This window comes from Musca domestica, unplaced genomic scaffold, assembly GCF_030504385.1.
Source record: "Musca domestica strain aabys unplaced genomic scaffold, Musca_domestica.polishedcontigs.V.1.1 45, whole genome shotgun sequence".
NCBI classification, from domain to species: domain Eukaryota; kingdom Metazoa; phylum Arthropoda; class Insecta; order Diptera; family Muscidae; genus Musca; species Musca domestica.
The window spans coordinates 1,306,784-1,322,429 of NW_026712335.1; the positions used below are offsets into that span (position 1 = coordinate 1,306,784).

The window sequence follows — 15,646 nt, forward strand, 5'->3', positions numbered from 1 at the left end:
AGCTATATCCAAATCGAAACCGATCTCGATAATATTGGGCAAAGATATTTCTGAGCTCTATTTGATATATTTCCCTGAATATCGTTGTTACGGAGTGCATATTATGGCTGTGGGTAACAAATATGACAAATCGGATGAACAGTATATATGGGAGCTATAGCTATATCTGAACCGATCTTCACTAAATTTGACATACTAGCTTCTAGACTCAATTTGGTCGTATGTGCCAAATTTCATCCAATTTGGGCAAATATTAGACGTTTGGTGCACAATCCAATGTAAATCGGACGAAGTTATATGTGGGAGCTATATCCAAATCTGAACCGATCTCGATAAAATTTAGCAAATGTATTTCTGAGCAGTATTTGATAAATTTCACCAAATATTGTTGTTACAGAGTGCATATTACGGCTGCGGAGGACAAAAATAACAAATCGGATAAACAATATATATGGGAGCTATAGCTATATCTGAACTGATTTCTATGAAATTTGGCATACTTATTTTGAGGTCCAATCTGATCGTACACGCGAAATTCCATACTATTCGGTCTGATATTACACGTTTGGTGCACAATAAAAGGCAAATCGGACGAAGATATATATGGGAGCTATATCTAAATTTTGACCGATTATCTCCAATTTCAATAGGGTTCGTCCTTGGGCCAAACAAATGATCTGCGCAAAGTTTCATCTGGATCGGGCAATAAATGCGACCTGTAATTTGTTTACAAAAATACATGGACAGACGGACAGACGGACGGACGACACGCATAAATCGACTCAGAATGTGATTCTATGCAGATCATCAAAAGGAACTATGGGTCTATCTCGTTTCCTTTTGCCTGTTACAAACAAATGCACAAAGACATAATACCCTGACCACCTTGTGGTGTAGGGTATAAAAAGCTGACAGAAAACATTTCAGATTTTCATAATTTTGACCGAATTAAATAATTTGATTTTCCATTTCTTTTTCATTCTTCCCATGGCATTGTTTTGCTTTTTTGACACCTGAAGCGCAACGGCCATAACATTACGACACTTTAATGTGGCCTGTGAAACGAAAAAGAAGAAGAAGAAAAACCTCAAGCATGACCCCAGCATTTGGATGCACACAATGTAAAGTGGTGGAAATCCGGTCAAGCTCTTGGCAATACACCATTCACCGTTGGATGGGAGACATTAGCTGTGGTCGCCGTAACCAACAGCAGTGGCAACAGAACCACCATCACCGCCATCGCATCGCTCTTGGGACACTGGGCATTAATAGTGGCCAAAAGTAGGGGGCTCAACTACATTACTCACTGTTATTAGGTTTCGTTGCCGCTGTTGTTGTTGTTGTTAATAGCCCATAGGCATTTCACTTTATTGTTGAGTGAGTGACTGCCTAACTGACTGGCCTGATGGTGGTGATGGTGGTGGCCAAGACAGCAACTTGGCATGACAATGTTGACCGTGCGCCATGCACCGCCATGGTTGTTCATTTTCGGCAGGTTATTATGGTCAATGAGAGAGATTTACGAAAACTGCCGACTGCAATATTCTTCTCTGGAGCTATTTTTTGTATGGCTGTTGGCCACCTGTGAAAAGCTTTTATACGGTTTTGTTGAAAAGTGATTTTTTTTTTTTGGAAAGATGCACTTTATACCTTCCCAACAACAATTGGAGGTCATTGCATGAAAGTCATTGCCACAAGAAATATTTTTTTTCGGAGGAGGAACTACAAATGGCATTAGTCAGCACCGTAGAATTAATTGTCGATGTAGCTCTAATGAATGGTATATTTATTGAAAAGCCATGTAATTAATTACACTATGCAGTCTAAGCTAATTTTTATTACTTGCCATGCCATATTGGAATTTTATAGCTACAGCTACAGTACAAAGTCAAAGCGAAAATATGGACAAGAGCACATAGCAAAAGCTACGATCCATTTCCTAAAAAATGAAAAAACGTACCATTTTTATTGACAATTTTGTACAAAGGACAAGAAATGCCAATTTTTGGCGAAAATAAATACGAACAAGAAAAAAATCGCTTAAGTTCAGCCGACCCGAACATTTAATACCAATGAAAAATTAAAAAAAAAATCTGATCTATAATATCTCTAAAATTTTAAAACTACCGAATATTGGGAGGTATTGTTATATGGGGGCTATAATACCAAAATACCAAATTTTAACCAATTCTGGAGAATAATTCCGCAAAAATCATCAAAATACCGAATAGTGGCAGATATCGTTATATGAGGGCTATACGGAAACGTGAGCCGATATGGCACATTTACAAACACATTTGTTAACCTTCTAACTCAATTCTTTCGAAAGATAGCATGATTACAACAGACACGCAGGCAGATGGACATCGCTAAACCGACTCCGAATTTTACGCTGATCAAGAATACACAGGGTGAGATAAAAAAAAACTGCAACAAAGTCACACGCAATGATTTTTAATTTTTTTTTAAATTTTATTGAATCAAAGCAAGAAATGTCGGAAATATCTTAAAATTTTAGAATAAGTATAGATTTGTTCGAATTGGTTACCTTTGGCACGAATTGTGGCCTTCAAACGGCCAATGAAACCGTCATACGTTGCCCGAATGTTGCTTTGCGGTATTTTGGCCCATTCCTGGCGAAGCGTTTACTTGAGGTGATCGACACTTTGGTATTTTTTAGTTCCAACCTTGCTTTCCAAAATACTGCAGACACAATATTCCAACGGATTGGTATCCGGAGATTTGGTGGCCATTGTGCGCTGGAAATGAAGCGAGCCGAACCTCATTTTGTAACCATCCTTGGCTGGCGCGTGCTGAGTGCGATGGTGCTGAGCCCTATTGGAATGTCCAAGGTCTGCGGCCAAAAGGTTTGCGTGTCCAAGGCTTTAATACACCCTCCAGAATATTTTCGCAATAATATTCGGTATTTATTCTGGTCGATTAATACGAGCGAAGAGCGACCATCGGCTGTTACGGCGGCCCACACCATTACCACAGCCGGCGCTTGAGTTCTGGTGGCCAGCAGAAGGAGCACATTTTCAGCTGACCTCTTTGGCAAGTAAACACGGTAATTTTGTTTTTGTTTACAAACTGCTGGACAACGAATGATTTCTCACCGGAGCGGAGAAAACAAAATTCGGCAGTTCACCACTTTCGGCCAAGCGAAGCAACTATAGAGCTCCTTTGAGTCTATTTTCTTTCTGTTGCGGTGTAAGTTCTTGCACTTTTTGGAATTTCAATGGCTTTACCCCGAGCTCATTTTTCAATATTTGCCGAATGGAATATTGCGATATGTTCAGCTCACGAGCCGTTTTTCTACCACTGCGTTGCGGGTTTCGATCAAGTCCCTTCTTTAATGTTCGAACCATTTCTGCTCATGTTGCGGTTTTCTTCCTTGACGTCAGGCTATGCTACCAGTATCAGGGTAATGAGCGATGGTACGAGACACAAAAGATTTATTCACATTTAAAAGCTGCAATGCTTTAACGATAGCCACTTGTGGTTCTCCAGCGAAATATAATGAAATCACAATATCACGCTTGAATTCTTTCACGAATAACTTTTTTTCTGGAAAATTCTCACCAAAATACTTTTGTACGCTTGTAAACAATATAATGAGCTGTCACTGGAATAATTTTAACAGCTGTCGGACGAGTGGCTTAGAAATGACAGCAGTCTGAAGTTGGTTGCAGTTTTTTCATCTCACCCTGTGTATTTATTCTTGGCGTTTAGATAAGATTTAGAATTTTGATTGATTCTAGGATCTATAGTATTTTGACTTCCTGCGATCCCGTTTAAAGGAGTTTTTATCCATATTTTGCAAAAAGGACCAAAAACCTTCTTTGGTGACACGCTCGAGGGTTAACATTATCAAATACAGTAAACCTTAGTAATATTGCCGAAGACACCATATTCCTAAAATACAAGGATTCAAAGGAATCTTCGTCCAGCGATCCCGCTTGAAGGGAGTTTTTTACCATATTTTACAAAAAAGACCAAAAACCCCCTTTGGTGACTCGCTTTAGGTTTAAAATTATCAACCAAGATAATCCTCAGTAATATTGCCGAAGACAGCCTATTCCAAAAATACAAGGATTCAAAGGAATCTTAATCCTGCGATACCGTTTAGAGGGAGTGTTTAACAATATTTTGGAAAAAGGACCAAAACCCCCTTCAAAGGAATTTTAATCCGAAAATTAAAAGAAAAATTGAAGAGGGAGTAATTGTCCCCTCTATTTAATTAATTTTCAATGTAAGGTTTCAAAACGCTGGCAGGTGTGTTTTTTAGCTCTGCTATATTAATCTACTGAATTTTCCCTTTAATTATTAAAATACTGAATATTGCAGCTCAGTGTAATGAACAAGGCAGCGAAGCAAGCGTCTTAAAATGTTTAAAATTTCAATTTGAAAGATAACCGAAGTAAATAGACTTCAAAATCAAAAGAAACACCATCATCAACAACAACAACCAAAACAGAACAGAGCAGAACACAACAACAGCGTCGTGTATCAGATTCCTTTGTTGTACCTAAACTCAGAAGATTGGCTGGCTATTGTTGTTGGCTTCGCGTACTACGTCACGCCAAGCGCAAGATCTAACTGTCAATAGTTTAAGGCCCAAAAGCGACAAATGGAAACAGTTCTAGCATAACGAGAGCCACACCTGTTTGGCGAATTGCAAAAAGAAAAAAAGGTTTTGGTTTTATGCGGCTTGGGCCGACGCCCCTAGTTTTTTTTTTTTTCTTAATTTTAAAAAGAAATCCCCTTCAATCTAGGCAAGCCTTTGATGTCGTAGTTCTTCGAACCATGTGTTCTCTGCTTGTGATATCGACATGCTGTTGGATTCTTGATGCCACAAAGAAGAAAAAAAGTCATAATCATAGATTTTAGTGTAGCTTTTGTTTTGGCATCTTGTCGTTGTTGTTGCTGTTGGTTTTTGGTTAATGTTGCCATCGTCATTGTTCGCTTTATTACCATGGTAGTGTAGTTATTTCTGCTTTTTTGTTTTGACTCTTATTAAAGCAGTTTAGATAAAAATCTTAAGCGCTCTATATTATTTTCACAGCAAGCGAGGAAAAAAACTGATGAAGACAACTGTAATTTGATGTTTCGAATTTTAAAATAACCAAGCGGCCGAAGTAGCAGCAGCAGCCGTTTTAGTTGGAGTTAGTATTATTAGCTTAACGAGGCTAACGCACCGCTATATTGTCATCTAATCTCTTGCATGTGGTATTAACATCAAAGATGGCCAAAATGAAAAAATGTTTTACTTTAATGATTCCGCCACCAAATTTTGATATAATTTTTTTTTAGAAAAATAAGACATGATTGCGAAATAGACAATTTTGCTAAAATTCATTATATTTAAATTATGTCTGTTTTAATTCGTATCAATTTGGGTTTGCCGACAGATGTCTACCACCAGCCCTGAGTTATGATTATTCAAACTGTTGACCTCTTTATGGGGGAGATTCCAAAGCAGTTAGACAATATTGGCAAATTCTTATCTGTCCTAAGACCGATATAAATATTATATTCTGACAGACTTGGACTATATCGACTACTTCATGAACTTTGTATGAGATATATGCAAGTTTTTGGAAAATGTGGAAATTTTTGAAAATGTGGAATACTTCATCTAATACAGATAAAAATATTGGTATGTGAAGGAAATCGATTGGATGTGAAGGAAATCTAACATTTATATCCAATTTTATGCGAAATCATAAATTCCGATAAATTACATATTCATATCAGATTTCTGGTTAAGAAAAGTATTTAGATATAGCAAATTGTAAAGAATCGCCGAATTGTTTCGGAAGTTATGACAGATATAAGTATTGGAAATTGTGACCCTTTGTGCGGGTGAGGTGCCAGAAGGGGTCAGCAGATGTATATCATCTTCACATCTTCTTGTGTTAGCAAAAATGTTGGTGTGTGTGGGAAATTTGAGCGTTTTGTTTTTCAAAATCTTGAACCCTATGTGCGGGAGGTACCAAAAATGGTCCGATAGCCACCATCTTTATAACGAATCTTGGGTTGATGGAAATATTGAGATTTATCAAGTCTGAATGGAATCGGTATCGCTATTTTCGCGTTTTATGAGCTTCATGGTTACTCAAAAATGGTGACTCTTTGAGGACTAGACCGATATAAAAGAAGGACTAGACCGATATATCCCATCGTCACACCAGATCTAGGGCTAACAAAACAAGTAAAAAGTATCAGTCGGTTTAGCCGACATATGTATACCCTCAGCCAATGTTCGATTATTTGAATATATTTTGACAGTGTTATGATTATTCAAATTTTTGACCCTCTATGGAGTAAGTTCCGAAGAAATGGACCAATATTGTCTATTTCGTATATATAAAATTGTGACCCTTTGTGGGTGGGGTACCAGAGGGGGTTCGCAGATATAAATTATCATCTTCAGAACAGATCTTGTGATAGCAAAATTTTGTGTGTGTGTGAAATTTGAACAGCGTTGGATGCTCATTTTGCTTTCTTTGAGCGTTTTGATTTTCAAAATCTTGAACCCTATGTGGGGGGGATACCAAAAGAAACGGTCCGATCTATAACATCTTCATAACAGATCTAGTAATGATAGAAATGTTGAGATGTGCCAAGTCTGAATGGCATCGGATGTTAATTTCGCATTTTATGAGCTTCATGGATATTCAAAATTTTGACCCTTTGCAGGCATGGAACCAGAAGGAGTGGACCAACATTTTCCCTCCTCACACCAGACTTTGGGTTACTAAAAATATTGTGATGTGTGTAATTTGAAGACAATCGGACTCCTACATCATATTTTATAAGAGTTATAAATATTCAAAATTTTGATCCTTTGTGGGGAAGTAAACTGGATTATTCTTTCTCTTTCTGTGCAGTAAAATATTTTCCTTGAAAAGTTCGAGCTTTTATGGGGGAGGTACCAGAAGAAGTGGACCGATATTCCTCATCTCCGAACTCGAACTAAGTTTGATAATAACATTACGATGTACCAAGTTTGGACCAAATCGAATACTCCCTTCGAGAGTTATCGTAAGCATAACCTAGCCAGACAGACGGACGGACATCGCTAAATGTCAAAATCAAAATGTCCTGAAACGAATTTGGTCCTAGGGTCTAAAACCGTTTTTTCTATGGACACGTCTTGTCCATATCTCTGTAGCCATATGGCTGAGGGTATAAAAATGTACAAAGCGAGGTAATTTAGGTTATATTTCCATTTAGGTTATATTTAATATTTAGATCTACCTCCACGATCAACATTCTAATATTTAAAATTGAGTTTAAGCCCGAATTTAAAGTGTTTAATTTAAAAACAAAATCAGTACCATTAAGACCTTTCGAACAACTATAGTACGAATTGACGAAACCGCCACCAATAATGAAACTGTTCCATATCGCAATAGACACCAACAGGTATCGCAATATAAAATTGTACGTTTTTACAGCATTCATTCCACCAAATACCAAATTTAACTACATTTAGTACTTTTCGAAAAACTACAGTACGTATTTAGGATTTCAGCTCTATTCCTCCACCCAATACCAAATTTAGTACTATTCGTAAAATTATAGTACTCACTTCCAAGACCAGCTCTATATCCCAATCCCACATACCAATCGAGACCTTAATATCTAATTTCAGTATTTCAGCTCTATCCCTTCACCCAATATCGCATTTGGTACCATTTAGTACTTTCGAACAATTATAATACACTATTTTCATAACCACCGCCAAATCTCAAACACACATACTATTTGTATTCTAAATATCACATTTCAGAATTTTATTTATATCCCTTACACCAGTATCAAATATAGTACCATTCAGTACTTTTCGTACAATTATAGAACACATTTCCGTAACCATTTCCAAATGTCCAGGCTACACATGAAAATATGAAGGTGGACCCTAATACCAAATTTCACATTTCAAACACTATCTGTTCACCCGATACCAAATTGTACCAAATATGGTACTATTTTGTACTTTTTGTGTACTTTCCAAAACTAACTCAAATCTGCCACAAACAGGGAGCCCAAAATTTCAACATTCATAAACCAAACTGTTTCAAATTAGTACAGTTCGCACACTTAGTACACATCTCCAAAACCAACTTCGTATATCAATTATACTTTCCAACCATTTTTGACTCTATCCGTTCACATAATACCCAATTTAGTACCACTTAATAATTTTTCAACAATTATGGCACACATTTCCAAATCCACCTCAATATCTTAGCAATGAAACCAATATAAACCTCAGTTTCAAATTTAGTGATTCCACCTTTATGCCTTCACCGATTTCAGTACTTTTCGTACAATTTGTTATACATTTCCAAAACCAAAACCCATACACAAACAATGAGCTCAATATCAAATTTGACCCAATACCAAATTTTAGTACCATTTAGTAATTTTCGTACAAATAAAGGACGTATTTCCAAACCACCGACAAATCTCAAACAAAACTAACATCAGTAATCTAAAAATAAAATTTCAGAATTGTACAAAATATAGTACAATTTAGTACTTCTTGAGCACTTTTAGTAACAACTTTCTTAACCAATAAAAAAAAAAATTACAAAATTCCAGCTTCATCCCTGAATTGTTCCAAATTTAGTACGGTTCGCACACTTAATACATATTCCAAACCACCTCCATTGATATACTTTCCAACTTTAGTTCTCATATCAAATTTTAAGTTTTTAACTTCATCCGTTCAAATAATACCAAATGGTCGCCTTTTAGAAGTTTGGCACCATTTTAGAACTTTTCGTAACATTAAAGTTCGAAATTTCAAAAACCCTTTGCTACATCTATCCTGCACTAAATCAGTGTATATATGTATTTTTAGTACATTTTAGAACTTTTCGTATCCTCTAAGTATGAATATCCAAAAACCCGGCCTTATCACATGTCAAGTTCATTGTGAAAATATCTTTCCGAGCACGATGTATTTTAGCACCCTAGTTGTATTGATTCTGAAATGAAAAGTGAAGATCGATTCAGATTGATCAGATCAGATTCGGTTTGATATTATGGAGGTCGATATTATGGGTGTTTCCAGGTACCACATAGAATTTTGTCCTTTTTATACCCTCCACCATAGTATGGAGGGTATATTAAGTTTGTGATGCCGTTTGTAACACCTCGAAGTATACATTTTAGACCCCACAAAGTATACATATTCTTGATCAGCATAAAATTCTATGTCGATTTAACCATGTCCGTCCGTCTGTCCGTCTGTGGAAATCACTCTAGCTTCCGAACGAAAGGAAGTAAGTTAATAAGAAATTACTCAAATGTGTAATATGTCTACAGGACTTTTGGTATTGAAAATGGGCCATGAAGGTCCACATCTTCGTATAGCCCCCATATAACGGTACCTCCCGATATTCGGTATTTTGAGGATCTAAGCGACTTTATTTACCGGAACTATTTCAAATTTAGTATTTGAAGTTGGTAATGAATACTACAGCCTATGACAGAAAATTGTCTGTGCAGATCTACGTCTTCGTATAGCCCCCATATAACGGTACCTCCCAATATTCGGTATTTTGATGATTTTAACGACATTATTCACCGGAATTGTTTCAAATTTGGTATTTGATATTCCTAATGGATCCTACAGCCTAAGACTGTGCAGGTCCACGTCTTCGTATAGCCCCCATATAACGGTACTTCCCGATATCCTGTATTTTGATGACATTATAACCGATTTTTTTAAGTTTCGTATTTGAATATTGTAATGGCTTATGACAAATGCAGGTTCATGTCGTCGTATAGATCCTAATATAACAGATACATTCGGTATTTTTAAGATTTCAGCAGCATATTTAACGGATTCTATTTATTTTTATTTTTTTTTAATTGCCAAATTCGTTCCAAATAGTGGAGGGTATTCAAAGCTCAGCCCGGCCGAACTTACAGGCGGAAAAACACATTGTTTAAAAATCTTGTGTTGCTTATAAGAAATTTTGTAGGGGTTTATGCCTAAAATGCAGTCAGAATTTATTGCAGTAGTCTAAAAAAAGGTCATTTCAAATAAGTCTCCACCGATATAATCCTTACTTCTTACTCATTTTATATACTTCTGTCCTTTACCTTTATACCTTTATTTAAATATGTCCCTTTCTTTTTTTTTTCGTTTCAGATTTTAAATGATTGTGTCCCCCCAAAAGGAAAGCAGCGCCAAAAGAGAGCCAAAAAATTCTCATCATCACGTCTAGATAAAGTAAGTTCACCAACATCAGAAAAAAAATTAATTCTTCTCTATGCCTTATTTTTAAGCCAGAAAAAAAGAAGCGTAGAAAAAATAACTGCCGTAAATTTTGCATTTAATTACAATTGACCTCTTTTTGTTGGTGGCAAAACAAGCAGACCGAACAGCCTCAACACCAGCAGCAGCAGCTGCCACAGCTGGATTTGTGTTAATGGCGCTGGTGGCGACGTTATTGTCATAGTCCAACGCCGCCGCTGTGTCAACTTTAAAGTGTTTTTTGTAATTTTTTCGTTGTTTGCCTCTCTCTCCTTAAGCAAACAATTACAACGATCTAACAGCGGCAGCAAAAAGCGCAATATTGCCAATAACAAAAGAAACCAGCAACAATATAACTGTTTCCTATGTAAGTGATGTCGTGGTTGTTGTTGTTGTTGTTGCTGCTGTTTCTATTGTGTCAATTTTATTAAGTATCGTTAATTGCTTCACGTAGTTTATTAGATGTTCAAAATCGTCACTGGGGTGGGGGGAGGTGTGTGGCAGGCGGCAGGCACCTATCTCGTGGATGCGCTCATGCGAACGCCGTTCGTGGAAACAGCTCGACTTACTGCCATTACTGTAATTATGACGATGAAAATGATGTTGTAATTCTGTCGATTCGGGCAATGACATACTAATACCAGCTGTCAAATATGCCAAAAACAAATATTTCTAGTTGTTGTTGTTATTAATGTCAAAAGTTAATATTTATTCATATTGATTTGTTATTATGGCACCGCCCAAATGCGGGTGGTATTTGCAGGTCATTAAATCGCCTAATTACAAATGTTCTAGGGTGAAATAGCAAGCAAGGGAATATGCTTTTCAATTAATTGGTTAAGCTCGCCTGCGAGAAAGATTGAGAGCGATAACGATAGATTGAGAGCGTATTTCCCCCATAAGAAGACCTACACATCTTCTGCATATCTTCTTCTCATAGAAGATCTGTAGATCTTTTTATAGAAGATTTTTAGATCTTTTCATCTTTTCTGTGAGAAGATCTACAGATCTTCTGTGAGAAGATCTACAGATCTTCTGTGAGAAAATCTACAGATCTTCTGTGAGAAAATCTACAGATCTTCTGTGAGAAGATCTACAGATCTTCTATGAAAAGGTCTGCTATGAGAAGGTCTGAATATAAGCAGACCTTCTCATAGAATATAAGCAGACCTTCTCATATGGTCTGCTTATATTCTATGAGAAGGTCTGCTTATATTCTATGAGAAGATCTACAGATATACTATGAGAAGATCTACAGATCTTCTATGGGAAGATCTACAGATCTTCTATGGGAAGATCTACAAATCTTCTATAAGAAGATCGACAGATATTCTATGAGAAGATCTACAGATCTATAACATAGAACCTATTTGAGAAGATATCAGATCTCCTGAGACAATCTTTATATCTTCTATGAAAATATCTGCAGATCTTTTAGGAGAAGATATTCAGATATTAGAGAAGAAGTCCTACGGATTTTCTCCGTGAAGTTATATCTGTTCTTATACCCTCTGTCATATAGCTACAGCCGTATCATTTGATACGCAAAAACGTGACTCATCGAAGTAATGGTTTTAGACCAAAGGTCTTTTTGGACCGAATCCGTTTCATCCGAATCCGAAGTACACGATAACTCTCGAAGGGAGTATCCGATTCGGTCCAAACTTGGTACATCGTAATATTATTATCAAACATAGATCGAGTTCGGAGATGGGCTATATCGGTCCACTCCTTCTTGTAAATCCCTTACAAAGGGTACAAATTTTCAATATCCATAAAAACCCATAAAGAAAGAAATTAATATCCGATTTCATTCAGAATTGGTACATCTCAATATTTCCATCAACACAAGATATGTTCTAAAGATGGTAGAGATCGGAGCATTCCTTCTAGTACCTCCCCCACAAGGGGTCGAAGTTTTGAACAAACAACACGATCATAAAATCCGATCCCATCACATTATATCTACTAACGCAAGATCTGCTGTGAAGATGGGATATATCGGTCCACTCCTTCTGGTACCTCCCCCACAAAGGGTCATACAACGCGAAATCAACATCCGATTCCATTCAGACTTGGCACATCTCAATATTTCCATCATCACAAGGTAATGGAGAATTGGACCGTTTCTTCTGTTACCTCTCCAACATAGGGTTCAAGATTTGAAAAACAAAAGGCGAAATAAGGAAGGAAAGCAAAATAAGCATCCAACTCACCTGAAATTTAACACATAGAGAGTGAGATGAAAAAACTTCGGCAAATATTGAAAAATGAGCTCGGAGTAAAGCCATTGAAATTCCAAAAAGTGCTATAACTTACACCGCAACAGAAAGGAAATAGACTCAAAAGAGCAAAAAGGATCCTTCGCTTCCGAATTTGGTTTTCTCCGCTCCGATGAGAAAACATTCGCTGTCCAGCAGTTTGTAAACAAACAAAATTATCGTGTTTACTTTACCAGAACTCAGGCGCCGGCCATGGTGATGGTGTGGGCCGCCATAACTGCCGATGGTGGCTCTCCGCTGGTATTAATCGACCGTGGCATCAGAATAAATGCCGAATTTTATCGCTAAAAATTCTGGAGGATGTATTAAAGCCTTGGGAAAGCAAACATTTTGGCCGCCGACCTTAGACATTTCAAGAATTGTTAAAAAATTAGGTTCCTCGCTTCATTTCCAGCGCACAATGGCCACCAAAATCTCCGGATATCAATCCGTTGGACTTTTGTGTCTGAAGTATTTTAGAAAGCAAGGTTGGCACTAAAAAATACCAAAGTGTCGATCACCTCAAGCAAGCGCTTCGTTGGGAATGGGCAAAAATACCGCAGAGCAACATTCGGGCAGGGTGTGACGGTTTCATTAGCCGTTTGAAGCCATATTTCGTGCCAAACATACCGATTCGAACAAATGTAAACTTATTCTAAAATATTATGCTATTTCCGACATTTTTTGCTTTCATTCAATAAAATTGAAAAAAAAAAAATGTAAAAATTATGGCGTTTGACTTTTTAGCAGTTTTTTTTTATCTCACCCTGTACAAACATTTTTGCTAGCACAATATCTATTGTGAATGATATATATCTGCGAACCTCTTCTGGTACCTCACGAACATAGGGTCACAATTTTCAACACTTTTATCTGTCATAACTTGCGAAACAAGTCAGCGATTCTTAGCAACTCGCCATATCTAAAATAAATATCTAAATATTTCTCTCAATCAAAAACCTGAGATGAATATGAAATTTATGATTTCGCATAAAATTCTTCGATTTTCTTGAAAAATTTGTCCATATCAATATTTTTATCTGTATCCGTAGGTGGTACCAGACGCCCATTTTAACATTTTCTAGAAATTAATACATATCTCATATAAGGTGTAGAAAGTAGTCGATAAAGTCCAAACCTGGCACGTCGCATTATTTATATCATATTTCTTTAGGTCCGATACGAAATGGACAATATTGACTCATTCCTTCGGAACTTACTCCATAGACGGTCAAAAGTTTGAATAATCATAACAGAACTCAAAATATATTTAAAAAATCGAACATTGGCTGAGGGTATACATCGGTCGGCAAAAATCGACTGATACTTTTTAACTTATTTATAAGAAGATCGATACATATTTTATTGGAGGTCTTTTAGGAGATTATCTTTAGATGTTCTAAGAAAAAATGTATATTATTCCACTGAAAATCTGTGGATCTTGTCTTAAAAGGTGTGTAGATTCTCTAAAAGAAATTCTGTAAATCCTCTCATTGAACATGTATACCCTGCCAATGTTCCTTCTGCAATTTCAGGTTACAATAAGTACATGTTCCACACAATCAGTGTTCTTGTATTACTACCCGTCCAGCCAATGGCAAAGCAATTATCCGCTACAATATCACAACACTGAGCGTTCGTAAATAATTCAAAATATTCAAAACATGTAATTTGTAATTTAAAAAAACATATGTATGTTTCATTCGTAATTAAGTTCAAACCCCAGGCTCTGACAACTTGTTAACAGCTTCAATTAAAGGCGACGCTGAAAACAGAACCTCCACATCTTCCACCACTGGAATGAGGCATGCAATTCCTTGGAAGTGTAACAAACAAAAAACGAAACCGAAATCAAAACAATCACTTTCAGGCATGAAGTTCGTGTGTAACAAGTGTTCTATTGGGCCAGTGGTTAGTCAATGGCTTGAAAATCAATATTGACTTTCTGAAATGACCCAATAATAAATGAACGTTCGTATGTATGTACGGGTATGTATGCAATTGAAGTGTAACAAAACCCCAGCAATGACTCTCGGTCGTGTGTCAATTGTGTGGTGTACATTTGAGTAATTCTGTGCTCTTTTTTGACTCCTTCTGCAGAGCAAAGAATAAAAGTAGCCCCAAGTGCCGTTTTTATTGTGTATTCATGCTGCTCCAAATGCAGTCCGTGTTCGATGTGTTCGTGAGCTATGGAAACTCGGGCTGCTCATTGATGGCCAATATTATTATTTTCTTCAATGGCCATTGGAAATGTGCCAGTTTTTGTTGTCGTTGCAACGTCATGCAGGCTATTGACAATGATTTATATGTCTATTGTGTGTCCGATCATGCAAAATAATCGAAGTGCAGCAGAAAAAAAATTAAACCTCAATTAAAAAACGCTCAATGTTTTTGAGCGACAATCCGCCTCAATGGTACTGTAATGAACAGGTGCCCATACAAGTCACCACAAGAAAGAAAAATGAGAGGAAAATTATAGCATTTGCAGGAATCCCCCTTCTTTTAAAAGTGACCTTGTTTGTGTGTTCGAATATTGTTAACTTCTGTTGTGTGGCCCCAGACCTCTGGCACAATAACATGGTAACTAGACAATTGTATAATGAACCTGTATCAGAACAATGTGCTTGTAATAACCCTTAAGGGATTTGAAAACTTTGTAAATAGAAAACGTTTAATTATTGAGAATCTGTGAAATTCTAAACCAATCATTAGGTCACCATATTTAAATATTGAAGGACGTGGCGTATCATAAAAGCCAGGGAGAGGGAAATTGCAATTTCTGGTATGTTCTCCAGAAGATCTATGAATCTTCTCATAATATATCTGTAGGTCTTCTCCTAAGAGATCTGTGGATCTAACGGGTCTTCTGCAAAGATATCTAGTCTTAGAAGACCTGTAGAGCTTCTCGTAAAAGATCTCTAGATCTTCTCGAAGAATCCTTAGATATCCTTATATCTTCTCTCAGATGGTTTGTAGATCTTCTCCAGAAGATCTGTAGATCTTCTCTAGAAGATCTATAGATCTACTTCAGAAGATCTGTATATCTTCTCTAGAAGATCTGAAGATCTGTAGATCTTCGTATAGAAGATCTGTAGATCTTCGTATA

At 36.8% G+C, this 15,646-nt stretch overlaps 1 protein-coding gene across 4 annotated transcripts in view; it reads left to right on the top strand.

Moving 5' to 3' along the window:
- Nucleotides 1-15,646, top strand: part of LOC101896605 (uncharacterized) — a 193,609-nt gene that overhangs the window by 80,381 nt on the left and 97,582 nt on the right. For all 4 annotated transcript variants that reach the window (XM_059127453.1, XM_059127456.1, XM_059127454.1 and 1 more), the window contains one exon: nucleotides 10,175-10,255. The gene's annotated coding sequence lies outside the window, so the exon portion shown is untranslated. The remainder of the gene's footprint in view (nucleotides 1-10,174; nucleotides 10,256-15,646) is intronic.